We start from the raw sequence: 26,048 nt of genomic DNA, 5'->3' as shown, positions 1-26,048 counted from the left end.
TAGTTAGATTTAGTAATAAAATATATATATAGACTGCTCCGTCTATTTTATATTTTATTAGTTCAATTTTAGTTAGAAGAAAAGAATCTTTTTTTTTTCCGTTGTGGATTCTTTCAGGAGTGCAGTTTTTAGAATGGGGTGACTTTTGGGGGGTTTTATTAGAGAGGCCTTTCAATTCCCTTCAGAACTGAACTAGTCCCTTGAAAAATGTGTTTTGGAAATTTTCTTGAAAATTTGGAAAATTACTGCTTGACTTGTAAGCCTTATAATTTCTGAAAAAAATGAAAGGGTGCTTAAAATTTGATTGCCACATAAATATGAGACATGGTTAATTATATTTATGAAAAAATTTGGGTAGTATGACTTTCTATTTGAAAGGCTTGCAATTTCAAAGTTTGAAAACTGCATTTTTTTCAAAATTTTCACCAAATTTCCTATTTTTTCATAATTAAAGATAAAACATATTGTCGAAAATTTACTACTGACATGAAGTACAATGTGTTACGAAAAAACAATCTCAGAATCACTTGTGTAAGTTAAAGCGTCTCAAAGTTATTGACATTTAAAGTGACACATGTCAGTTTTGAAAAAAGAGGCCTGGTCCTTAAGTCACTTTTGGGCTGTGTCTCTATGGGGTTAAACACTCTGTGGACAAATCAAACTGATCTATTGCTAAACAGACTTAGGCAGGTGTTCCACGTGGTGTAAACATTGCAAAAGCCATAGCTTTTTACAGTCACTGTGAATCCCATCCACACATTGCAGAAAAATATGTTGCGATTTTGGAAATTGCAGAATGTCAATTATGACTACAGAAAAGCTGGCAGATTCCCTATAGGTATAATGAAGGCAGATAGCGCAAAAGTGCCGAACCACCATTTTCCACCTCTGATAAAAATTTGAATAAAAAGTGTTCAAAGCAGTAGACATTCCCCAAAATGATCTAACTATAAAGTACATCTGACCCCTCAAAAAATCGATGTCCTATGCATCCCTGTACACAGAAATATCAAAAAGTAAGGGTGGGTTCACACCAGCGCCTGATCTCTGTTTTGCAGGTTTCCATTTCCTGCCCGAGAAATTGGACAGGAGACGGAAACCATCAGACCATTTGCAAAGTGTCCTCCCGTGAGCGTCTTCTGCTCTCCGTGGCAAAACAGTCTTTTTTTTTTTTAAACCGGACACAAAGTCGGACATGCAGGACTTTGTGTTCAGTTAAAAAAAACAAAAAAACTGTTTCGCTGTGGAGTCCAAAAAAAGCTCACAAGCAGACACTGAATGTCAGGTTTCTGTCTCCTGACGGCAGAAGATGGAAACCCACAAAACGGAGATTGGGCGCTGGTGTGAACCCGCCCTTACAGGAGTCAGAATATGGCGACTTTAAGATTTTTTTTTTTGTTATTTGTTAAGGATTGAAAATGTAAACAAAATATTATAAATTTTGCTTCCCCTGGAATCAATCCGGAACATAGAATACAGGTGAAATGTCATTTTAGCTGCACAGTGAATGCAGTAAAAACGAAGCCAGTAATTGCACAAATGCATTTTTTTTCTCCAATTCCACCCCATTTTGATTTTTTCCAGCTTCCTAGTACATTATACATCATTATAAATAGTACCATTATGAAGGACAATTTGTCCTGCAAACATTAAGCATTCATATGGCTCTGTGAAAAATAAATTATGGGGCGTGGAAGGCGGGAAGTCAAAAATGAAAATCAAAAAACACCATTATCAGAAATGTGTTAGCCGGGGCCACACAGGCTGGAAACGCCGCAAGTTGCCCATGCTAGCAGTTTTCCTATAGGTTTAATGGAAGAAAAAAGTTCACAGAGGGAACGTCTGTGGACTTTCTGTGAAAAATGCTGCTGGAAAAATCGTAATGCCTTGGCGACATGGTTTTTCCAGCAATACTTTTTTGCTGCAGCCTGCTACATGGGGCCTTAGCCTAAAACTGTTATTTTAAATGGCCCTATGTTATTTTCCAAGCTGATTTTATTGTTGTATAGTATTTCATTGAAAAATTCACCAAGAAAAGATTCCAGGAAATTGTAAAATGGAAAACTAATGTTTCATCAACTTTGCAAATTGTGTCCATTTCTGCAGGCTAGATTTTATCAGTTTTGGAAACTTGAACTTGTACAGAAAACGGATAACTACGCTGATGAAATAAGTTTAGGTCAGGTTAAAGTAAAATATAGTCCAAGGCTACATTTTCACTCAGGTTCACGTATAGAAACATGAGGCCAGGAACTGAAGCATGGATTCTATCTTTTTGTCATCTTTACATTTTATTCAAATATTTACTTTTTGAGAAAGAAAAAAAACAACAACCAAGAATAAATGTCTTTTCTTTAAAGAGCTCAGGTTATTATATATTGGGGAGCTAGAAAAGATCAGGATGACCTGAACAGTGCTTAGGCGATCAATAATCAGTACTTATTAACTACTCTTTCTCTGAGCGGTGTAAAAGTCACTTCAGCCTTTCATGCACTAATTAAATAAACTCCAAACTCTATGTACTTCTCCTTTAGTAAGGCGGCTAGGTTAAGTATGAGGGTAGCACAGTTTTCTTGATGTGGGTTTTCTTTAAAATTGAGGTCAAGAGCAAAACTGTATTTAATTACGAAAAAGAAATAAGCATGCTACTTTATCCGACTAACGCCATGCTCACACGATTGTCTACTCCCCGGACTGACCACAGCATGTGAAAGTGCATCATGGCATGCAATGAGCTCCAGAATGGCCGTACTCAGTGGCGTAACTAGGAATGGCGGGGCCCCGTGGCAAACTTTTGACATGGGGCCCCCCCCCCGACACCGAAGATCTCGACCGAGTCCCTCCTACGCATTCCTGCGCGCTCTATTATGTTCCATAGTGGCCCCTGCACACAGTATTATACCCAATAGTGGCCCCTGCACACAGTATTATACCCAATAGTGGCCCTTGCACACAGTATTATGTCCCTTAGTGGCCCCTACAGGACAAAATACTGTCACGTCACCCGCTGACCGCTATACCAGGACAAATTGTGGATAAAAAATCTGGTCATGTGCATTACAATTTAGTAACTCCATGTGCCTCATATTAATAGAAGTTAACCCCATCATCTCCCTGACATTAACCCATGTGTGCCTCACCATAAGAGTTACTGATATGTGAGAGACATGGAGGTAATAATAAAGTATCTTCATTATTATTACCCCCATATGTCTCACACATCAGTAACTCTTATGGTGAGGCACACAGGGGTTAATGTCAGGGAGATGATGGGGTTAACTGCTATTAATATGAGGCACATGGAGTTACTAAAACACAAGTAATCACCCCATATGCCTGACATTAATAAGTAACCCCAGTACGTACCTGTGTAGCTTTAGTTTCACTTTCCTTCTTCCTTTCTTCCTCCAGTGCAGGACGGCAGGAGCTCGGCAGGGATAAGCCCCGCCTCCTCCACTCATTGGTGGGCAGAGGACAGCAGAGAAAGGGAGGGGGGAGAGAGGGGGATCGTCCTGCAGCGCTGACAGGAGCCAGAGCTGCAGCTCCTGTGTCTCAGCCGTTGCTGCAGCTTCGGGGCCCCCTGTTGGTAGAAAGTATTCCACCAACAGGGGGCCCCGATCATTATACTCGGGGGTCCGAAAAGACCTCCGAGAATAATGATAGCAGCGGTAGCAGCTGTCACCGGGCCCCTAATGTCCCGGGCCCTGTGGCAGCTGCTACCGCTGCTATGGTGGTAGTTACGCCACTGGCCGTACTATACCGGTCCAACCATTAATGGACAACTACTTTCAGAGGGGGTGTTCCTTACCACCTAGCGATGACACTGCCGTGGGCAAATCGCGGCCTTTCCATCTCGTGGGGCCCTGGTCTAAATATTTATTCACTTTTCAAAAAAAATTTATATAAATGACTACATTAATATTAACCACATTAACATTGGTCAGTGTCTCTTAATATCCATTATGATAGGTGTCTGTGTGTTTTTTTTTTTTTTCTTAACACTATCAGAACGGATATCCAATAGTAGTGGGAATGCTCGCTTAGCCTCCAAATCAGTTCCATTAGTGTGAATAGGGCTGTTTTGGAAGAACGTACATTCATTTCCTTACATTAAGTTCCATTCACATTGGTAGGCTGGTCACAGAAATTTGTGCAATAACATCTGAAGGCACATTAGAATTTTAATGGTAAATTTTCAATAAAATTATATTTTCCAAGTAGTGTATTGCTTGAATAAACTTAATAATCTTGTTTCTTTACAATATTGAAAGAGGACTTTTCAAGTCCTTGGAGAGGAGATTGACAGTAATATATTGTAAGCCGATGGCTGGTCAGGTAATGGAGGGGGTGTACATCTCACCCAGACTACTCATGTGGGTGAGATTAGAAAACTCCAGAAAGAATGTTTCTCAGCAGATAACTATTGTCTGCTGAGGGTTATTTCAGAGTTCCGGTTACTGGGCTGGATTTTTAGGAATGGCAGGTAGGTTGGTAGTGGGACCTGTCATTCCACCCCCCTCCAGTCCACACTTTGGGGATGTTCCGGCTTAAGAAGCCAGCTCCAGCAGCAGACTTTGGGCAGAGCTTGGCTGGAGAGCCAACAGAGAGGTCATATTTTTGGAGCTGTGTCCTGAATGATTCTACTGTCTTTTGGATTTCTGTTATTCTAGGTGAGGTAACCTATTCTATGTTTAGTTAGAGCCTAGCCGGGCAGGTATTTATTTTTGTATAGTTTCCTTTTGTTGCTGCACTACCGTTTTGAGTGAAAATAAACTCCACCTTTGTTTTGGACTAAAGAATCTGGACTTTTCTGTCTATGCCACCCCACCTAGCAACCCCAGACCCTGACAATATACTTTTAAAAAGCTGACAATGTGCTGAATTCAGTGTCCTCTCAGTTTTGCTAGTATGTGTCTAGATGTCAGAGATACTGGTGCCGTTAGTTTTGGCACTGATATCCCTCCACTTTCAGAAGGGCGAGCTTTAAAGTCTAGTGTCATTGCTGGGCTGTTAGAAATTATGTCCTGATGGTACATGGCTATAGAAGAGTACTGTGAGGTGGAGCGTTCCTCTCAGCTCAGTGATAATGCTAAGCCCCGCCCTTCTGACAGAGGGATATCGGTGCCAAAACTATCAGCACTGATATCTCTGGTTCCCTGGTGCATACCGGAAAAGCTGACAGTGCGCTGAATTAATCACATGAAAGGTCCAATTTAAGTAAATCAGGAAAAGGATCATATGTAGTAATCATTTAAAGGAGACACTACATTTTACACTATATTAAAAAGCTCCTTTTATATTGGAGGGAGTTCCAGGTTATTTATAGCTTGATATGTAGTATAGATTCCTTTCTTCTTTTTTACTTAATAAGGACCTCTACAAATGAACCTTTACAGAATTGAGCGCACTGTCAGATTTCCTGATATGTGCCCCAATGCTGGAGATATCAGTGACTAATGACATACAAATAAGGAAGAAATAAGTATAAGGAGTAATTAACAATCAACTACAACTGAACGTTATTGTAACATCTCTGTCCTGTTCGGGTCTCTGAGCCACCCTCTGCTCGCATGCTGCGGCGCAGGAGGCGTGTGCAATTTGATGATTTGCTTAGAGTTTTTAATTGCACTGTGTGAACACGGCTCTAGTTCTGTAATTGAATTTGCACCACACCCATCTTCTGCCCTTGTTGCCTCTGTCCATTAAGTGGTTAAATTTTGTCTTGCCCTGTGATTGCGAGCCTGCCTTCCTGTCAGGTCCAGGGCGGGTTCGTCTCCCCTATTTAGTCTTGGCTCACATTCACACTGGTGCCGGTTATTGCCTCTTGCTTGCTGGCTGCTCTTGCTGTTAATTTACTTGTATTCTTATCCTTGACCTCTGGCTTTCCCTACTGACTATTCTTTTGGACTTCGATTTGGCACTGCATTGCTTGACTGTTACCGAACCCTGGCTAACTGACCTCCCTTTGTTGTTGTTTGTCTTGTCTGTGTTTTGTGTGTCACATATATAGGAAGGGATCGTCTTTGAGTTGCCGCCTTTTACATAGGATAGGGCCTGGCAATAGGAAGCGACAGTAGGGGACTTCAGCTTAGGGCTCACTGTCTCTTGTGCCCCTGCCTCCAGGGTTCTCCTTCAGCTTCTGGGGAATTGTCATTTAGCAATTCCCTAACAGTTATGATGCATATGTATGTTGTATCAGAGTTTATTGAACATCACTAACTACAGTTTCATGACAAGTACAGGTGAAGCACAACTATTAGTAGTAAACTGTGGGCAGTTACTGTCGTGTGGCCACACCATTCAGGGCGCTCTAACTGAAAATGGTTATCAATTAGAAAGGCATTGTACAAATTTATTAAGATGTTATTTATGTATTAATATGCCAGGCTGGAGCACATGAATGAAAATCTACGTCAGGGAGGAATTGGCATAGATTTATATTTTAAGGTTAAGGCCCCATGGGACGTCCCGCAACAAAAAAAAAAAAGCACTACGGGAAAAATTGCGGCAGCAACGCATCCTGGTTCTTCCCGCAGCACTTTAGACAGAAAATTCATGGAGTTTTCCTCTGCTGACTTTCTGTTACAATTATACCTATGGGGAAACTGCCGGCGTTTTCTGTAGGTATAATTGACATGCTGCGATTTCCAAAACCGGCGTGGTTAAATGGATAAATTCACTCTAGCTGCTGAAATTAGATGGGGGACAGCAGGCACATTTACGCAATGGTCACACAACAAAACATACTGGGGGTTATTTATCATCTGCCCCATTTTAGGCCATATTTTTCGCAGTTGCACCTTTTATTGACTAGTTTTACTGTTTTACTATTTACGATCTAGGCCCACCTATTTGTTAAATGTTGTGCGAGTGTTAGTTTAGATGTGTCTTTATAAGCCATGTGCACTTTGCCCCTTTTTTGTTCAAAATTTTTTTTGTGTTTTTATTTAGCAGAAAAAAAAAAATCTATTTTGATTTGGAAAGTATTCTGCAGTTAACTGCTTTGCTAAAGCTCATAATGTGCCATTAATCCTAGTATCCCGGCTCTCAGCCCATACAAAGCAGAACAACAATGTATTATATAACTTGGACCAGTCACATGAACCAGCTAATTGCTTTTCTTTCACGATCAACAATGCAGACACTGAAGGTCTTTTATGAACAGCACCATTTGTGTATCCACAACACTGTCACGTGCCACCCAAATCAAATTTCTGTCTACTTTTTCACCAAACCTTATTTATGTTTTTGGAAATGTGCTACTATCTATCTATATCTGTGTTTGATGTGATACACTTCATTTTGAATGTCTTAAATAACATTTTGTTACTTTATAAAAACATACTCATTTAACTCATACGTTGTTCCATTTTTTTAAACATTATTATTATATCTAATACCAAAGATACGATAACTATTTCATTATTTGGCTCCCAATTATTTATTTAAGCCTATAATTCCAGGTGAATTTCCTAAATATAAACTGTTATGTGGACCAGGTAGGTTACAGGGGGTCAAATCCTGTCTATGCCTCTTATCAGGGTTCATACAATGAGCAGAGAAAAAATGATAGGGTCAAGGATGTATAATAATAAATAGAGATGAGCGAGTACTGTTCGGATCAGTCGATCCGAACAGCACGCTCCATAGAAATGAATGGATGCACCTGGTACTTCCGCTTTGACGGCGGCCGGCCGCTTAACCCCCCGCGTGCCGGCTACGTCCATTCATTTCTATGCGAGCGTGCTGTTCGGATCGGCTGATCCGAACAGTACTCGCTCATCTCTAATAATAAACAAATAAATAAATAAAACATTGCTTTTATTAATACTGGTAAAATAAGGACAGAATGCACACACTCACCCTAGTGCGCCAAGTGACAGTGTTATTGAAGGACTGAAACCATACGCAGTATGCGGATCTATCTATCCTTCACACTAATCCAATTCAAAATTATCGTCAGTTTGCTTATAGGTTCAATAGGATCCACAATTCGTGGACCAACAGAGCACAAAGCAAGACAGACCTACCATAGCCTGTATGTTAAATCTCTGGAGATCTGAATTCACACCAAAATACCAGCATGCACCGCTATCATTAAAAATGTCACATGAGTAGCTCATGCATATACCAGAGTAATTTAATTGGAGATCTGAATTCACACTGAAATACAAGCATGCACCGCTCCCATTAAGATAGTCATATGAGTAGCTCATGCATATGCCAAAGTGTTTAGTGCACACAGGCCTGGTTATGTCAGGGTTATGAATTCAGATTCACTCTGTCAGTAGTCCCCCCTAAGCACCCTGAAAGAGACAACGAATAATGATCCATATGCTGAAAAGGGGCCCCAACACCCATAGCTGAAGCTACAGCTGACACGCAGTCTGGGAGACCAGCTAGTCTGTCCATCAATAAAGTTAAAATACTCCCTACACATTTCACCAGTGTTGCTGGATCATCAGGGGAAAATTTTATAGCATGTCCTAGAATATAGAATATATAGAATTTTCTATATAAGCTGCCTGAAATTTCAATACATCTGCCTCTTCATGGGACATAAAAACTGTCAGCCTATTCATAGTCTGCCTCTACCTACCACAGCAGCAGTACAATGTTAAGAAATAGGATTTTATATTAACTCGTTGCAGATATTTTTCAATTTTGACTCCTCAACTTCCATGAGCAATAACTTTTTTTATTTTTCTGTTCACAATGCCATATGAACAGCTAAAGAGGACTTTTCATGTCCTCAGGCAAATGCGGTTGTATATACCTCTGGAAAGCTGACAGTGCGCTGAATTCCATGCACTTTTTCGGCTTTCCCGGGGCTGGAGATATCTGTGCCATTATAAGAATGCCCCCCCAGTACTAGTCTATGGACGAGTACAGTCAGGAGGGGCTTTCCTCACAGATTAGCGTGATTGCAATTTAGTAAGGAACGCCCCCTCTGATAGTACAGGGCTATGGACGATTACTGTCAGGGAGACATTCCTCACAGCCCAGCTAGACTGTCAGGAATGCCCTTCTGACAATGGGCACCAATATAACCGATATCTCCAACCCTGGGGCACATAATGGGAAAGCCAACAGTGCACTGAATTCAGCGTACTGTTGGCTTTCTAGCGGTATATAAAACCGCATGTGCCCAAGGACATGAAAGGTCCTTGTCAATTTTTGCAGCACAAATTGTACTTTGTAGTGGCATAATTTATTATTCTGTACGATGGTATTGGGAAGTTGGATGAAACTGCAGAATCGGGTGGAATTGGAGAAAAACTGCATTTGTTTGACATTCTTACTGGCTTTGTTTTTATGCTGTTCATTGTGTAGCTAAAATGACATGTCACCTGTATTTTATGGGTCAGTATGATTCTAAGGATAACATATTTAGTTTTTTTTAAACGTTTTAACACCTTAAAAACATCCAAAAAATTGCGAAAAATTTCTTGAAGTCGCTATATACTGAGGCCCATAACTTTTTAATATGATCGAGTATAGTGCTGCACAAAACTTTTTTTTTTTTTTTTTTTTGGCAAGTCCAAATGTTCTTTTTATTTATACCACATTGGGGAGTGTCTGAGGTTTAAAATGCTAATACCGATGATGAAAAATACAGATGCTTCTATCACATGCTGCAAAAATCTATTTTTTTCTGTTGCTGATTTTGCTGCAGTTTTTTGAGCCAAATCCAGGAATGGATTGAGCAGAAGCGAAAAATATACGTGCTTCCTTTATATTAATTTTGCAGTCATTCCTGGGTTTGGCTAAAAAAAAATGCAACATAATTATTTATTCCCAGATTATGCTATTAGGGTTTTCGAAAATCATGCAATAATCTATAGGGAGCTACCTACCAGATAGTGGCACTAGGAGAAAGTTACTTTTTTTTCCCAGCAAGGAAGTCTTATTTGCATATTCCTTAAGCAGAATTCATAGCATATCATGGTCTAATAAGTCCCTGTACCAGTACCTGTTCTAGACCTCTCATACAGCAGCCAGCACTGGACTGATGAGAGGCAATAACCTTGAAACAGCTCTCTGACCCTCTTCCTTTTGGAGGAGTTTTTTAGGCTTGTCTATTATTCACAGATCATCCTACTGTTTTGTTTGTTTTTATTTTTTACAATATGCATTAACCCCTTCCCGACATGCGCCGTAATAGTACGGCGCGTGTCGGGTCTGTAACTATGGCGACCGCCCGGGAGCCGGGCGGCCGCCATAGCCGCCGGGTGTCTACTGCTTTAAGCAGTAGACAACCGGCTCTAATGCCTCCGATCGGTCATTAGAGGCATTAACCCCTCCGGCGCTGCTGTCAAAGGCGCCGGAGGCGCCATCTTCCCGGCGGCGCATGGGCGCCGCCATTTTGGCAGGGATCGCCGGCTCCTGGAGCATGCTCCAGGGCCGACCCCCCGTTGCCATGACAGCCGGGAGCCTTGTTAAGGGCTCCCAGCCAGTCTGCAAATTCTCTCTTTTGCAGGCTGGTGTATACAGCCTGCAAAAGAGATGATGATTTTTTGCAATGCATTGCAATGCATTAGCATTGTAATGCATTGCATTAGTGATCAGACCCCCTGGGGTTCAACACCCCTAGGGGGTCTAATAAATGCAAAAAAAAAAAAAAAAAAAAAAAGTATTAAAAGTTCAAATCACCCCCCTTTCCCTAGAACACATATAAAAGTAGTTAAAAACTGTGAAACATATACATGTTAGGTATCCCCGCGTCCAAAATCGCCCGCTCTACAAATCTATAAAAATATTTTTCCTGTTCGGTAAACGCCGTAGCAGGAAAAATAGTCAAAAGTGCCAAACCGCCGTTTTTTCACTGTTTTAATTCTGATAAAAATTTGAATAAAAAGTGATCAAAGCAATAACATTTCCCGAAAATGGTAGAACTAAAAAGTACACCCGGCCCCGCAAAAAAAGACGCCCTATGCATCCCCGTACACCTATGTATAAAAAAAGTTACGGCCGTCGGAATATGGCGACTTTTAGAAAAAAAATTTTTTAACACCGTTTTGGAATTTTTTTTAGGGGTCAAAATGTAAATAAAACCATATAAATTTGGTATCCCTGGAACCGTACCGAAACACAGAATACAGGGGACATGTCATTTTGGCTGCACAGTGAACACCGTAAAACCAAAGCCCGTAAGAAAGTCGCAGAAATGCATTTTTTCTTCAAATCCCATTCTGAATTTTTTTCCTGCTTCCCAGTACATTATATAGAATAATTAATGGTGGCATCATGAAGAAAAAATTGTCCCGCAAAAATTAAGACCTCATATGACTCTGGGAGCGGAGAAATAAAAAAAGTTATGGGGTTTAGAAGGAGGGGAGTCAAAAACGAAAAACGAAAATCAAAAAATGCCATCGGCGGGAAGGGGTTAATCTATAGGGAGCTAACTTCCAAAAGGTGGCATTAAAGCAAGTTCCTCTTTTTCACCAAGGGGGTCTTAGGTCCCATTCACACGGAGGAAAATGGTGAGGAATTTGGTGTGGAATTTCAGCGCTGAAAAAAAGCCTCCCATTGACTTCAATAGGTTCCTTTTTCTGCTAGAAAAATAATGGCTTTGCAGATCTCAACTATTTTTACCATGTTTTTTTCAAGACAAATAAGGCTTAAAATAAGCAGTATTATTTGTTAACTAAATTTAATTTTTTTTTTTGCTAGAAGTGGAAGAATGTTTTAAAATGTGAATTTTTTTTTCATTTTGCTTCTTTTACCTAAAACAAAGTAGTTTTTATATATAAAATTAGACTCTCTAGTTCTTCTAATTACTGGGCTACACATTTATATAGTTTTCAACAAAAAGGTTTGAAATGGGTTTATTTCCAGTATGGCTTATTTTCTGGACACCTTGTCCATGTGTAATCTAACCAGTAGTTTAGTATAGTAGAGGGCTGTAAATTGCTTGTGTTATCGCTAGCTAGGCTTCCTGCTGAGACAGAGCAAATATGGAGGAAGTAGGTGTTGGTGAGGGCTGACAGAGGAACTGCTGACAGAGGAGCGAGTTCTGCTAGAACAATGTGAACAGCAGTTTCACTTTACTATGTTCGCTGTAAAGGGTTAAATTTTGTTGATCAAAGTCCTAAAAGCTTCCCTTATCACAGTGTAACTCTGGGACAGTAACCTCAGCATGGAGATTCCAGCACTTATCACTATTGCAGGAGCAGTTGTAAATCACAAGTATTTGACTTTAATTAATGTGACTGCAGCACTGGGTATCAGATAGAGCGACGTAAATGGCCAGATTAGCAACATCTATGGGTTAAAGGCTTCTATACTGCACTTTTATTGGTTTGAAACCATTTGAAAAACTCCCTTTAAAACTAAATAAAACATAGTTTTAGCAATCCTGCCCCCTAGATTATGGAGTTCATGATTGTCTTTTGTTATATAACGCAAAGTGCCTGTAGACTAGTCTCTGCTCTGAGACCTAACAGAAACTTATGTGATAACTACTATGGGACTAGTTTAGAGCATGTGCAAAGCACGTGCTCAACTACAGTATAATGTGAAGGACATCTGGGAATGCAGTTTAAAAAAAGCAACTGATGGAATCACCTTGAGAATCACAGTTAAAATACCCTGCATCGAGTGTGGCATCGATATATGAACTGAGGGAAAAAGCATTTCACTTTCCTAGGAGACACAATGCTATAATTCCTAGAACAATATTCTATGCCCTTAGATCTTCATGTATTTCTTGGCTGTAGCCTGTCACATTCTATAGTTAAAATAGAACTTCATGAGCTATTAAAAAAAGACATTGGCAGACCTTCAAATGCTCAGCTGAACTGTGACCTTTTGCCTAAATTAAGATGAGTGGCGACAGCCATCAGCACACTTCTGAATAGACAGTATAAATAGGATTGCAGAATACTACAACCTGCTTGTACTTCAAGACTTCTGCTGGGTTATCTGAAGTTCAACATCTAAAATGCACAAAGAAGTGCTTTACTTGAGTGCCATAATTGTCTGGCAAGAAAGGGAGCCCTCTACTGAAATATAAAGTCTTGGCTCTCTTCCAACTGTTGGCTTCACGGCAGAAACTTTCAATAGCAGTAGGGAAATGGAGAGGCACCAGCTTTACTTGTCATTAAAAACTGCATTGATGTGGACCAAACATCTTTTGGTGTGATAAATGTGTATGAAAACACAGGGAACCTGCAATTCTTAAAGAGGACCTTTCATGTCCTCAGGCACATGTGGTTTTATATACCACTAGAAAGCTGACAGTGCACTGCTGGCTTTCCCATTATGTGCCATGGGGCATGAGATATTGGTGCAATTACCAATGTCAACCCACTGTCAGAAAGGTGTTTCTGACAGTCTAGCTGGGTTGTGAAGAACGCCTCCCCCCTCTCCCGACAGTACCCATCCATAGCCCTGTACTGACAGAAGGGGTGTTCCTTACTACCCAGCGATGACACTGATATTTGAAGAAAACCCCCCAGTATTAGTCTATGGACATGTACAGTCAGGAGGGGCGTACCTCTCCACTCAGCGGCATCGCTGGCCAGTAAGGAATGCCTCCTCTGACAGTATAGGGCTATGGACGAGTACTGTGAAGGTCACATAACAGGAAAGCCGACATTGTGCTGAATTCAGCGCAGTGTTGGCTTTCTAGCAGTATATAAAACCACATGTGCCTGAGGACATGAAAAGGTCCTCTTTAATGGAAGAGGAAACTATCAAATCCCAAAAGCAAATGGACCACATCAGTATATTTCAATACATGTACAGCTTCTTTGCATTCATCCAATACCTAATTATAGTAGAAATGACCTATGGCTTCACTCAGAAATAGTGGAAAATCAATGTTTATGGCACCCTGTCTTAAATATTAACAGTCCTGGGTGTAGTGGTAGGGTCCCAATAGTAGAAGACCTCCACATGCCAGGCAATATTGTTTATTTGATTTAGAATGTAAACCAAAGCATATGCTCTTTCAGCTGCCATCTAAATAAGACTTAAAGCGGTTGGCCACTATCAGACCAATATTGAGAAATAAATGTTATTTTTTGTACAATAAAAGGATATACAATTTTCCAACATACTTTCTGTATCAATTCCTCATGGTTTTCTAGATCTCTGCTTGCTGTCATTGATGCTGTTACTTCTAGTGGGTAAAAGTCTGACCATGGTCATGTGATTTAGGGTCCATGGTCATGTGACGAGCAGACAGGTGCTACTCATTATAGTCACAGCACAATAATCAGACACCTGCCTGGTAATCAGCTGTGCACCTGTGTGCTCATCACATGACCATGGACCGTAAATCACATGACCATGGTCCGTCTTTTATCCACTAGAGGTAAGCAGTATGAATGACAGCAAGCCGAAATCTAGAAAACTGTGAGGAATTGATACAGAAAGTACAGTCCTATGAAAAAGTTTGGGCACCCCTATTAATCTTAATCATTTTTAGTTCTAAATATTCTGGTGTTTGCAGCAGCCATTTCAGTTTGATATATCTAATAACTGATGGGCGCAGTAATATTTCAGGATTGAAATGAAGTTTATTGTACTAACAGAAAATGTGCAATATGCATTAAACCAAAATTTGACCGATGCAAAAGTATGAGCACCTCAACAGTAAAGTGACAGTAATATTTAGTAGATCCTCCTTTTGCCTCTAGTCGCTTCCTGTAGCTTTTAATCAGTTCCTGGATCCTGAATGAAGGGATTTTAGACCATTCCTCTTTACAAAACAATTCAAGTTCAGTTAAGTTTGATGGTCGCCGAGCATGGACAGCCCGCTCACAAATGATCTGAAAACAAAGATTGTTCAACACAGTTGTTCAGGGGAAGGATACAAAAAGTTGTCTCAGAGATTTAACCTGTCTGTTTCCACTGTGAGGAACATAGTAAGGAAATGGAAGACCACAGGGACAGTTCGTGTTAAGCCCAGAAGTGGGCAGGCCAAGAAAAATATCAGAAAGGCAGAGAAGAAGAATGGTGAGAACAGTCAAGGACAATCCACAGAACACCTCCAAAGAGCTGCAGCATCATCTTGCTGCAGATGGTGTCACTGTGCATCGGTCAACAATACAGCGCACTTTGCACAAGAAGAAGCTGTATGGGAGAGTGATGAGAAAGAAGCAGTTTCTGCAAGCATGCCACAAACAGAGTCACCTGAGGTATGTAAAAGCACATTTGGATAAGCCAGCTTCATTTTGGAAGAAGGTCCTGTGGACTGATGAAACAAAGATTGAGTTGTTTGGTCATACAAAAAGGCATTATGCTTGGCGTCCAAAAAAAACAGCATTCCAAGAAAAACACTTGCTACCCACTGTAAAATTTGGTGGAGGTTCCATCATGCTTTGGGGCTGTGTGGCCAATGCCGGCACCAAGAATCTTGTTAAAGTTGAGAGTCGCATTGATTCCACTCAGTATCAGCAGATTCTTGAGAATAATGATCAAAAATCAGTGACGAAGTTGAAGTTACGCCGGGGATGGATATTTCAGCAAGACAATGATCCAAAACACCGCTCCAAATCGACTCAGGCATGCAGAGGAACAATTATAATGTTCTGGAATGGCCATCCCAGTCCCCAGACCTGAATATCATTGAACATCTGTGGGAGGATTTGAAGCGGGCTGTCCATGCTCGGCGACCATCAATCTTAACTGAACTTGAATTGTTTTGTAAAAAGGAATGGTCCAAAATACCTTCATCCAGGATCCAGGAACTGATTAAAAGCTACAGGAAGCGACTAGAGGCTGCTATCTCTACAAAAGGAGGATCTACTAAATATTAATGTCACTTTTCTGTTGAGGTGCCCATACTTTTGCACCGGTCAAATTTTGGTTTAATGCATATTGCACATTTTCTGTTAGTACAATAAACCTCATTTCAATCCTGAAATATTACTGTGTCCATCAGTTATTAGATATATCAAACTGAAATGGCTGTTACACCAAAATATTTAGAACTAAAAATGATTAAGATTAATAGGGGTGCCCAAACTTTTTCATAGGACTGTATATTGGAAAATTGTACAACATTTTATTATACAAACCACAACATTTGTCTCTCAATATTAGTCTGAAAGTGGACAACCCCTTTAAATATTGACTGGAGTGCAGAGTTCTACTTTAATACGAAATATGTGGGTGAGAAAAAAAAAATGCTGCCTTCTGTTTTGTTACTGGAGACCTGACTACAATTCCTCCTTAAATGCTCACGAGGAATATTGACAAACTCTAATCACTGTATGTATATAACTTATCAGAGATCGCTGCCATCAAACACGAGAACATGTCTGCCAAAGAGAGTTTGGCAGGCTCCATTTATTTTAATCAGTCGAATTCTAATTCCATTCCCCATCTATTGAATATGTTTCTGTTCCAGCACAGAAATAGAAGCCTAAAGGATGAATGAATGATGTTGAGACAAAAATAGACCACTGATGGAAAAACTTGTCAAAGAAAGTCCAGCATTCATCCTCACAGAAGCAGCTACATTTTTTATTTAGTAAACCATTTTACAGTTCGCTATTACATCGCTAGTCTTTTATGCGGTAAACAAGCAGTTTTGTTTCATTGAGCGCTAAGTTTGATAAGAAACACAAGGTCCATTCACAACTACATTTAATATTTTCTCACACAAAAGAAAAGTTTTTCTACTGCTGTTTGCGGTATGTGAGGACTATTTTGAATGAACAGGGATACCAGGTGGGGTTGTAGCTATAAGAGTATGTATTGTAAAGTTGTCATCACTGAAATACAGTATCTGGTCTATATATCTGCAGCAGAAGTTCCCATTCAGAGTTTCTGCTGCGTTTGACTATATCATAAAGATAAGTTCATATGCAGAAGAAGTGATGTGGCAAAAAGCTACAAGACTACCAGACAAATCATAAGCCATGAAATGTTACTGTGATTCTGGTTTTAGGAGCATCTGTTACACAAAAAGGGGCTGTGCACCAAAGATGTGCTACAACTACTTCCATCTGTGCCAGAAAACCGCCATAGAAAGAGCAGTAAATTTCTTCACTACTGGGATATCATAAGCTTGTGGTTTGGATACATGTGTGACAAGCAACTTGTTTAATGGAATGTGAAGTATCTGAAATCAGGCAAACCAGCAATAGGTTTCTGTTCCTAAATCGTGAATTTCTCCACTCTTCCAGAGTAATTAACACTTTGCAATGTTTCACACTCTTTTGGTCCTTCATGTAGTACTAGAGATCCAACTAACAGAAGGCTGGACATTACCAGCTCTTTAGGTTTCTTGATGTAAACAGATAACAAGTTCTGCAGACCAAGAGATGCTCTTCATTCTGGACAGGAGATGAACCCATAACAGGGTATCTCAAAATATATTTTAGATTGGAAGGTTTGTTAGGGGGCATTCACACGGAGTAAAGTGGCGCTTATTCCGCCATGATAACTCGCGGCAGAATCAGTTCTGATAAAAAGGCTCCCATTGATTTCAATGTATTATGCGAATTAAACGGAACCCACTGAAGTCAATGGGAGTCTTTTTATCAGCACTGATTCTGCCGCGAGTTATCATGGCAGAATCAGCGCCACATTATTCCGTGTGAATGCCCCCTTACTGTATTTTTCAATATAGCAGGGTGTAATTATTGCAAAATAAAAACAAAACATATGACTCAACCTGTCCAGAATTTTTATAATATTCTTAATTCTTATTCTTTATACAGAATCTCTACTATAAAGCACCTATACCAATGGATGGGAGCTGCTCAGTACTAAATAGAGACTTTGTAGGGACTCATTAGGACCCGGTGTACACACTGTGAAGTGCTTGCTTAAGGGGGCGCTATCATTGGGAAAAGTCATTTTTAGGTAAGCACATACTTGCATAGCCTTTAGAAATTTCACACCTTTAGAAATTCCATTAGAAACACCTTTAGAAATTCCACACCTACCTTTTGTATGTAAATTGCATCAGTAGATTTTGAGTAAGTCCGTTTTAATTCAAATGTTAATTAGCTTCCATTCTGCACCAAAAATGTCTGCGTGCACTGTCTGCTCTGTGTGTGTATAGCAGAGGCTGCTGTGCTGATGACTCCTCTCTGCTATATAAACACATAGAGCAGACTGTGATCACAGACACTTCTGGTGCACAGGGAAGCTAATTAACATACGACTAAAAACGGACTTATTCCAAATCTACTGAGGCAATTTATATACAAAAGGTAGGTGTGGAATAGCCTTTCTAAAGCCTATGCAAGGATGTGCTTATTTAAAAATGTCTTTTCCCAATGATAGAGCCCCTTTAATTCAGGTCAGCGCCCTTGTGTCTAACTGTAAACAGAAAGCAGCCCTGGGCAGCCCCGTAGACTCACAATTGATAAAGAATATGACACACTCAGAAGTCTGCACTTTTATCTACCGGTATGAAGAAAAAAGGGTTTAGCTCACAAACAATATGGATCCTACAATGCACTTTATCATAGCTTTCAGAAATCGGCATAAGGCATGGTCTTAGCCTAAATTCATTCATTCATTTCATCACATTTGCAGTAGTTACAAATGGGTTGAAATATGTTCAAGTAAAAATTAACATTATTTTCAAAATAAATCACATTTTTCAGTTAAAATGATTTTTAAATGCTTCTGCATTAGAAATTACTTACAGCACCTATGGTGTTCTCTTAGCTCCTCCCTCAGAAAGTCAACCTGATATGGCCAGTGCTGAGATCCGCACATGCCCAGAAGCTCAGTCCCACTACCAGGACTCTCTTGTACACAGGTGACAGAGTGATTCTAAACAATATACAATTTACTTTTTTCACTGAGCCGTCAACCTAGCAAAATCGCCACCACATATACTAGCTTTGTCTGGTTCTGGATATTTCCAGTAGGCTAATAAAAAGATAGCCGTGCATGTGGAATTACAATGCATTGCTTTCAGAAACCTGTGACAGTTCTGGCATCTGAACAACCCCATGCATGTACAATGTCAGCTACTTTATCTGAATGCACAGATTCCTGATTCTAGAGAGCCAGGTGAAGGGAAAGAGTTTAAAGAGGACCTTTCACCATTTTTCCCAAAGGCAGTGTTATATACTGCCGGAAAGCTGACGAGCATTATCAGGAGAGGGAGGGGCCGTTCCTCCCGGCTCCACAGTACAGCGCGATGGTCAGCGCTATGGTCAGCCCTTCTGACCATAGAAGAGCTACGGTACCGGACCGTAAGCTCTTCACACCGGGCACAGATCGGGAAAGCCGACAGTGCGCTGAACTCAGCGCACTGTCAGCTTCCCGGCAGTATATAACACTGGGGACCCATCAATAGTGCTGCACACAAAAGCTGTGCTAAAATGTGTGCTTGTAATCATTAACACCACAGTTTAGTCATTTTAGGCATACCAAAAATTTAGAATACCCCTTTAAGCAACAGGGTTGCATTACATGTGATGCTCTACGGCCAGGGCCCCACGGGCTGGAAATGCCGCAAAAAATTGTGGCGTCTTACAGTACAGGCAAAGTGAATGGGATTCAAGTTAATTCCCTCCCCACTTTGCGGTAAAACCCACAGTGCAGACACGCCGTGATTTCCAAAACCGGCGCAGTTTTGGAAATTGCAGCATATTAATTATATCTACGGAAATTCTAGCAGTTTCCCCATAGATATAATTGTAACAGAAAGCTCTGCAAACTTTCTGTTTAAAGCGCTGCGGGAAGAACGACGATGTGTTGCCGTTGTTCCCACAGCACTTTAGCACGGTGTTTCCGGCCCACGGGGCATTAGCTTAAAGGGGTTTTCCAGCCCTCCATGTAGTTTTCATACTGATAATCTATCTACTGGACAAGTCATCGGTATGTGATCTGTGGAAGACCGACACCCAGACTCCACACAGTTGCTGCAGTGGATGGAGGAACGAATTCAGTTTAGAGGGATTCAGGATAGAAGACTGCATGTACCCCATATCACATATTGATGACCAAGCCTGTGGATAGGTAATCAGTGTGAAAAATCTAACAAACGTGAGATAACTTATTAGGTTATTTTTATAGACTGTGACCACAAGATATATAGAGAAAAATCTTTAAAACTTTGCAAAATGTTTAATTACTTATATTTGCAAAAAATGTTTAACTTTTAATTATGTACAAATTTAAAAATAATTATGTACATGGAAATACTCCTTTAAGGGTATGTTCACATGGTGTAAAATGAAGAGGAGTTCCTCTTCATTTTCCACCACCGGCATTTTCACCGTGGTAAAGACGCGACAAGATGCCAATGCAGTGCATCAGCATTCCATCACGGCATCCCATTCCTGATTAGGCCCTAATGAATGGAGCCTTGAGCTGTGGACCCCACAGCTGAACTAGTCGCTGCAAGATCAAACAGGATGCTTCTTTTTTTCTTGATGCAATCTCTGCCTCCCAATGAAAACAATGGGAGGCAGATTCCGGGAGGAATCTGCTCTAGATTCAAGAAAGAAATCCGCCCCCAACTCCACGGCATATTCCTCCATGTGAACACAACCTTAGGCTACAGCCCCACGGGAGGATCTACAGCGCTAAAGCCTGCGGGAAGAACTGCGGCGGGAATCGCGGATTTTCCTGCAGCGCTTTAAAGGGGTTGGCTACTTTCAGACCAATATTCACAAACAAATGTACAATAAAAAAGATATACAATTTTCCAATATACTTTCTGTATCAATTCCTCACGGTTTTCTAGATTTTGGTTCGCTGTCATTCATTCTGTTACTTCTAGAGGATAAAATTGACCATGGTCATGTGATTTACGGTCCATGGTCATGTGATGTGCACACAGGTGCCGCTCGTTACAGTCACAGCACAGTAATCAGACATTTGCCTGGTAATCAGCTGTGCACCTGTGTGCTGATCACATGACCATGGACCGTATATCACATGACCATGGTCAGAGTTTTATCTTCTAGAAGTAACAGAATGAATGACAGCAAGCAGAGATCTAGAAAACCGTGAGGAATTGATAGAAAAAGTATGTTGGAAAATTGTATATAATTTTATTGTACATTTGTTTGTCAATATTGGTCTGAAAGTGGCCAACCCCTTTAAACATAAAGTTTGCAGAGTTTTCCTCTGCAGACTTTCTGTCACAATTATATCTACGGGAAAGCCGCCGGCGTTTCTGTAGATATAATTGACATGTTGCGATTTCCAAAACCACGCCATGGGCAAATCACAGTATTTCTGGCTCGTGTGGCACTGGCCTCAGTGTTCCATAGCCAAAAGTCTATTGCCCTTGCCTAAATGGGACTTTAAGGGGCTAAGTGCATATCATGTTTTTACTATACAGTTCATGACTTTAAAAAAAAATAAAAAAATCCCATGGCAGGTGTATGCCATGGAAAGTGCATTCATTTTACACAAGCTTTATATATATAAAACAAATGTATACATCTCTGTCCATTTTTTTGCAGGATAGAAAAACATTGCAGATGTATTGATATTTTTTTTTTTATTGTTCAAGTCTATGTAAAATGGATGCAAATGAATGCACTTTCCATGGCATCTGTTTGCATGTTTTTTTTGCATACTTTTTTTTTTCAAAACAAAGCATGAAAACATAAGAGCCTAGCCTAACAGAATGGGAAAACCTGACAAAATTATCAGCAACACCAAGCCTATGCTTACATTTGCATCAGAGGCTATATCTGTGGCAGAGCCTCTTACTTTAACTTAATAGGGGTCACCAGCCCCCAGTTATTTTTCATACTGAAAACCTATGCACATGACATGACATGTCAGCAGTATTTTATTCGAAGAGGTCCAACACCCAGACCCTGTACCAATAGAACTGGATGAATCCAGAGGATCCTGGGTTAATAGCAGCTTTGGTCCGATTCAAGTAAAAAGAGCAAAACTTCAGCATCTTGGCGCTAATGCAAAACAATAGATGGGGCTGAAGTTCTGCTCCTATTTAATAGGAGCAGAGTTGCTACCAGCATCCTGACTCTGCTGATCAGTGCGTGTTCCAAGTGATGGACTCCCACTGATCAGCTACTTATGCCACCTATCCTATGGATAGTTTTTCCATCGGCTGCTCCCCTCTGCCAATCCCTTCACTGGCTACCCGCCGCCTAGCAAATTGAGTTTAAGTTACTAATGTTAACATACAAAGCCATCCACAACTTGTCCCCTCCATATATCTCTGACCTAATCTCCTGCTACCTGCGCACACGCAACCACTGATCCTCTAAAGACCTCCTACTCCGCTCTTATCCGCCCTTCACACAACTGTCTCCAAGATTTCTCCCGTGCATCTCCCATACTCTGGAACTCCTTACCAAGACACATAAGACTGACCTCCACAATCACAGGATTCAAGAAGGCCCTGAAGACTCACTTATTCAGGAAGACTTCTCACTCCCAATAACACTACTGTCATCACACCACCATCTGAATAATCTCTTCCCTCACAGATTATAAACCCTTGCGGGCAGGGCCCTCTACCCCACTGTGCCAGTCGGTCACTGTTAGTATTATATTTGTTTTGTAAATAAACCCCCTAATGTAAAGCCCTATGGAACTAAGGGTGCTATATAAATAAACAATAATAATAATCAGTATGTATAATGACCGAGGCTGTAAAATCCTTTCAGGCTAAGGCCCAATGAGACATCCCACAGCCGAAAAGCATATCATAGTTCTTCCTGCAACGCTTTAAACAGTTTGTGAGTTTTCCTCTATGGACATTGTTACAATTATATTTATGGGGAAACCACCAGCATTTCCATAGATATAACTGACATGCTGTGATTTCCAAAATCATGCCAGATTTGGATATTGCAGCGTGTCACACCGCAGTTTTTACCGTAAAATCGGCATGGAATTCGCTACAATCCCATTCACTTTGCAGCGACTGTAAAGTGCTTTGGTTTTTGTCACTGCAAAACTACTGCATTTATGACACAGTCTTAGGCTCAGACCACACTTTATGGAAAAGCTGCTTATTTTGCTGCTTTTAAGCTAAAGCCTGAAATTTAGCAGAATGGAGCCCAGCACAGCCGTGAGGTGTTAAAGGGGCTCTATCAGCAAAATCATGCTGATAGAGCCCCACATATGCGTGAATAGCCTTTAAAAAGGCTATTCAGGCACCGTAAATTTTATATTAAACTACCCCCCCGTTTTATAATAATAACCTAAAAAAGAATGTTCTCTACTTACCGAACGTGCACGCTGGGCGGGCATTCGGTGTGTGTCTTCATCTTTGTCCACACCTCTTCTTCCTCCGATATCCTCGGGTCCCGTCGTCCTCTGGCGCTCGCAGTAGCCTGGGCATATGCGCAGTAGCCATAGTAGAAGCCACATGCTACTGCGCATGCGCCCAGGCTATTTTTTTATATCAGTGTCCGTTTGCGAGCGCCGGAGGAAGACGGGACCGGAGGAAGAAGAGGCGGGGATGAAGACACACCCTGAATTCCCGCCCAGCATGCACGTTCGGTAAGTAGAGCACATTCTTTTTTAGGTTATTATTTTAAAACGGGGGGGTAGTTTAATATAACTTTACCGATGCCTGAATAGCCTTTTTAAAGGCTATTCACGCATATGTGGGGCTCTAGCAGCATGATTTTACTGATGCCCCTTTAACCTTCAGCTAGCTCCTCTGGTGCCATAGAAATAAATAGGGGCATCTTTCCAGCCCTTCTTCCTTCATGCTGGGGAGGAAACCATCCATTCTTGAGCACAGTGAGGCCCCAGAGCCGTGCCACTGATAAGACAACCCTTTTAGGAGCACAGACCCCCACACCAATTTAAATGGTGTCCACGAGCCCTAGCTGTTTGCTTTGTGTACAGTGACACGAGACCAGTCAGTCAGTAAGTTCTAGACTTGTTGCTACTCGGAAACGACAGTCCTTGCCCTCGGCTGACTGATCAGAACCATTGAATTGACGCCATGTGCGGAGAGCGCGCGCCTATTTCACCTCTCTATATATGGCAATGATGTGAGTCTCCCGCCGCGCTTTCTTCCTCACAACCCTGCACAGAAGTCGCGTCGCATGCTGCGAAGTGAACTCAGACCGAGCGTGCATTTTGTATGCGCGTGACGCATTTAAAGCGCGGTGGAGCGCGCTGACGTCACCCACGCCGGGCGGACCAATGGCTGAGCTCATCCCCTCTCCCTTCACTGAGTGCAGTGCAATCATCAGCGGCTGCAAGGGAGACCGGTGGTGCGCTCTGTCCCATTGATCTAGCCAGGTGAGTGACCGGCGCGGCCACAATGACCGCTTCCCGCCATGTATGGAGGGAGCGCAGGATGCCGGAGCATGGTGGTGATGGCTACTCCTCAGCTCATACACGAGTGTTCTCTCCCCTGTGAGCAGGCGGCATCGCTCTCCTTCTCTCTATTGTGGCTGTAGCAGGCGGGCGGGTGCCGGGAGGACATGGACACGGGCCTCTTGCTGCCGGTACTGAGGTGTAATGGACCAGGAAACGGAGAGGGGTGTAGTGCGGGGCTGGAGGGCTGTGTGACGGGGAATGGTCTCTGTTCCTGCCGCACCTCGTGTAGGGCTGGCAGCGGCTCACTGCTGGAGATTGACGTAAGCGGGAGCGCTTCTGCTGTCACTGTGTATGGAGCCCTGCCGTGTCACCTCCATCCCTGACATGTGGAGTGCTGGGCTCTGGAGCTCGCCGGCCTCTACTTATGTGGATGGCTCAAGGAGCTCCTGTTGCTCTAACATTCTCTATCTGTGTAGTGACATATGTGGATTTATTACATCGGTGTATCATTATGCCTATGGAGATATGAGGATTGTTATAAGGGGGCTCTTCGTCTGATAATAAAGTGGTCCTCTGTGAAATGAGTGTCAGGTCACGTGATGGGTGAGCTAGCTGTCAGCGGGCAGTGCCTGCCTACACATGCCCGCCGTGTGGGGTACATTGCTTATTTCTTTACTTGAAAGCTTCAGTATTGTCTCCTGAGTCATTCTTAATACAGCCAGTAGGTGGCAGCACCACGTACTGGTACTTTTCCTGTTGATCTTGTGAAGTAGAGGTGAGTACTGTATATTTAGGAAGGGGAGAGGTATGTGCCTGGCCAGTCTGCACTGTATAATGGGGGCATGTCACTAAGCCATATGTATCTGGGACATGTGACTGCGCTCTGTGAGGACAAGAATGTGACCGGGACTGTATTTTGGAGCTCTGTGGTGACAGCGATAGCCCCAGGTAAGCTGTGCACTTTATTTACAGCCTCTTATGCCACTGTTGAAAACTCCTAGAAAGGCGAAGGGACAAGGAAGTCTGCATGTACTGTGCAGCTCCCACATGGTGGCTTGGGTCACAGTTATGGGTTTAATAATAGGTAGGTTTATCAGGAATGATGTAGTGGGAGCAGGTAACCGTAAAGGGCACAATCCCCAGTCAATATTCATGGGTAGGCGTTGTGATTCAGTATCAGTTTTAAGAAGAAAGAACTCCCTCACATGATGCAAAAGGTACAACCTCGTAACCTTTGCTCCAAACATAATTTATTCTGATGATGATAATAAACTTGTTGGTACTCATATGACTTATTAGTTTACCGTCAGATGTTATGGAGTCATTATGGTCCATTGTTTCAAAATAGTGTTTCATTTGCCATTATGTAAAAAATTGATAAGGTTAATGTTAACACAGATATCTTAATTTATTACTTGTGAAACCGATGCAAGTTGCATAACTGCAGTGTATAATACATGCAAACTGGTAGGCATCTGAAGGGCAGGGACATGGCATGGGGACATTTAAAATGGATTTGCCAGAGTTTCATATACCCGCAATATTATTTCCTGAGGAAGAGTGATGACCCGGTCTACTTTCCTGAAGAATTATTCAGACAGTCCTTCAAGGATGGAGTTGGACTGAAACACTTATTTAACACTTATTTTCTCACAAAGGGATTCAAAATGTAGGAAATGGAGTAGGGGAGGTAGTGAATTCCTTACAGGTTCTCATCCCCAACACCCATAAGGGTCTGTTGTTTTTAGGGGGAACCAATTTATCAGTATTTTTGGCATGTGGGAGAAAACCTATGTATATATGATTTGAACATGCGAACTCCGTGTAAATATTGTCTTTGGTTGGAT

General features: G+C 41.5%; 1 protein-coding gene across 6 annotated transcripts in view; it reads left to right on the top strand.

The window, feature by feature from the left end:
- Positions 1 to 26,048, top strand: part of SLC20A2 (solute carrier family 20 member 2) — an 86,248-nt gene that overhangs the window by 14,060 nt on the left and 46,140 nt on the right. For 3 of the 6 annotated variants that reach the window (XM_075283858.1, XM_075283849.1, XM_075283814.1), the window contains exon 1: positions 24,097 to 24,180. The exons of 2 other annotated variants lie outside the window; for them this stretch is intronic. The gene's annotated coding sequence lies outside the window, so the exon portion shown is untranslated. Of the gene's footprint in view, positions 1 to 24,096; positions 24,181 to 25,007; positions 25,150 to 26,048 lie in introns of those variants that run through there. One more of the 6 variants, XM_075283832.1, reaches the window with a different exon arrangement.

The sequence above is a fragment of the Leptodactylus fuscus genome, chromosome 1 (genome assembly GCF_031893055.1).
Source record: "Leptodactylus fuscus isolate aLepFus1 chromosome 1, aLepFus1.hap2, whole genome shotgun sequence".
Classification (NCBI taxonomy): Eukaryota; Metazoa; Chordata; class Amphibia; order Anura; family Leptodactylidae; genus Leptodactylus; species Leptodactylus fuscus.
The sequence above is the reverse complement of the archived record's forward strand: the minus strand, read 5'-3'. Positions and strand labels throughout refer to the sequence as shown.